Source organism: Mandrillus leucophaeus, unplaced genomic scaffold (assembly GCF_000951045.1).
Source record: "Mandrillus leucophaeus isolate KB7577 unplaced genomic scaffold, Mleu.le_1.0 Scaffold101, whole genome shotgun sequence".
Classification (NCBI taxonomy): Eukaryota; Metazoa; Chordata; class Mammalia; order Primates; family Cercopithecidae; genus Mandrillus; species Mandrillus leucophaeus.
This window is the reverse complement of record NW_012098210.1, coordinates 2,753,043-2,755,018: the sequence shown is the minus strand read 5'-3', so window position 1 is coordinate 2,755,018 and position 1,976 is coordinate 2,753,043. Positions and strand designations below refer to the sequence as shown.

Below are 1,976 nucleotides of genomic sequence, written 5' to 3'. Positions count from 1 at the left end.
ACCTGATTTTCTGCTGAGGGCGCGTAGTCTCGAGCAACTTCCAGGGGAAGTCCAGTGTCCGGCCAGAAACCAGGCAGGCGGCCGGCCTCGAAGTCCTCAGGGGGCTGAGAATTCCATCCCCACGCTTCCCAAGTGAAACAGCCCCTCCTCCCGCCGGTAGCTTTGACGGGTGAGGGTCTTCGTGTCTTTCTCCCCTGCATCCCCATGGCCAGGCATACAGTTAGTGCCCAATAAACGTTGGGTGACGCTGAAGTCACAGGGGCAAGGATGCCTAGCCTAGAGACGCGCATGCTGGGCCTGTGGGAGTGGGAGCGGGCGGGGGACTGCCAGGCAGGTAGCCGCAAGGCAGGGACGCCGAGGTTGGCTGGCTGGCAGGCTGGGTATGGGTTGGGTGCTGCGTGGGAGAGGCCTCTTACGCCCAAGGGCCTAGGACAGGTACCTCCCGCAGTTCCTGCCATCTGCCTCGCCCTTCCTCTTCTGGGGCAGAGGCCAGCACTTATTGAGCACTTACTGCCTTCCAGGCACAGGGCCTTCTATTTTTTTTTTTTTTTTTTTTAGACAGTCTCCCTCTGTCGCCACCACGCCCGGCCTCAAGTGAGATTTTATTACTGTACTTTATATCCCTGTGAATATTTCACAACCTTCAGCATTTACAAAGTATGCTTAATCACACCTGAACTGTAATAAAACCAGCTCTGCCTAGTTTAGCCAAGAGGGCATAAATGTGGATTAGTTCAAGAATCAAGCCTGCCTGCTCCCCACCGGGCTCTAGCAGCTTCATATCTAATACTTCCCCCCCCACCCCCCGACGGGGTCTCTTTCTGTCTCCCAGGCGGGAGTGCAGTGGCGCGATCTCAGCTCACTGCAAGCTCCGCCTGCCAGGTTCACGCCATTCTCCTGCCTCAGCGCCCCCGAATAGCTGGGACTACAGGCGCCCACCACCACGCCCGGCTACTTTTTTTGTATTTTTAGTAGAGACAGGGTTTCACCGTGTTAGCTAGGATGGTCTTGATCTCCTGATCTTGTGATCCGCCCGTCTCGGCCTCCCAAAGTGGGATTACTACAGGCTTGAGCCACCACGCCTGGCCAATATCTAATTCTTTCGGGAAGAACATTGAAAGTGTGGGTGCGGGCTTCCAAATGCGGCTATCACTCCTGTCTTTGCTGGACCTCAAAGAGCATTAAAACAATCCCACTGCCTGACTAGGTGGTTCCCTGCCACCTGTCAACCGTTTTTATAAAAATTTAGACAAAGAAGAACACAACATGCTTCTGGTATTCTGATCAAAAGCTCATGATCTAAAACTAATCTTAGGGAAACAGTAAGCAAACCCAAAACGAGGGACATTTAACAGCTGTCCTGTCCAATACAGCGGCTACTAGCCACATGTAGCTATTTTAATTAAAATTAAATAATACTTAGAAGCCAGTTCCTGAGACCCAGGAGCCACATTTCTTTTTTTTTTTCTTTTGAGACAGAATCTCACTTTTTCACCCAGGCTAGAGTGCAGTGGCCCAATCTCAGCTCACTGCAACCTCTGCCTCCCGGGTTCAAGTGATTCTCCAACCTCAGCCTCCCGAGTAGCTGGGACTACAGGCGCCTGTTACCACGCCCGGCCAATTTTTGTATTTTTAGTAGAGACGGGGTTTCACCATATCAGCCAGGCTGGTCTCGAACTCCTGACCTCATGATCAGGCCGCCTCGGCCTCCAAAAGTGCTGGGATTACGGGCATGAGCCACTGGCCCTGGCCCCACGAGCCACATTTCAAATGCTACTTTCATGTAGCTAATGGCTTCGTACTGGGTGGCACAGAGCATTTCTATTTTTTTGTTTGTTTTGTTTTGGGACAGAGTTTCGCTGTTGTTGCTGAGGCTGGAGTACAACGGCGTGATCTCGGCTCACGGCAACTTCCACCTCCCAGGTTCAAGCGATTCTCCTGCCTCAGCCTCCCGAGTAGCTGGGATTATAGGCATG

General features: G+C 52.6%; 1 protein-coding gene across 1 annotated transcript in view; it reads right to left on the bottom strand.

Annotated features, from left to right (window-relative positions):
- Positions 1–384, bottom strand: part of MAVS (mitochondrial antiviral signaling protein) — a 35,684-nt gene extending 35,300 nt beyond the window's left edge. The window contains exon 1 of the mRNA XM_011975145.1: positions 3–384. The gene's annotated coding sequence lies outside the window, so the exon portion shown is untranslated. The remainder of the gene's footprint in view (positions 1–2) is intronic.
- Between the last annotated feature and the right edge of the window lie 1,592 nt (positions 385–1,976).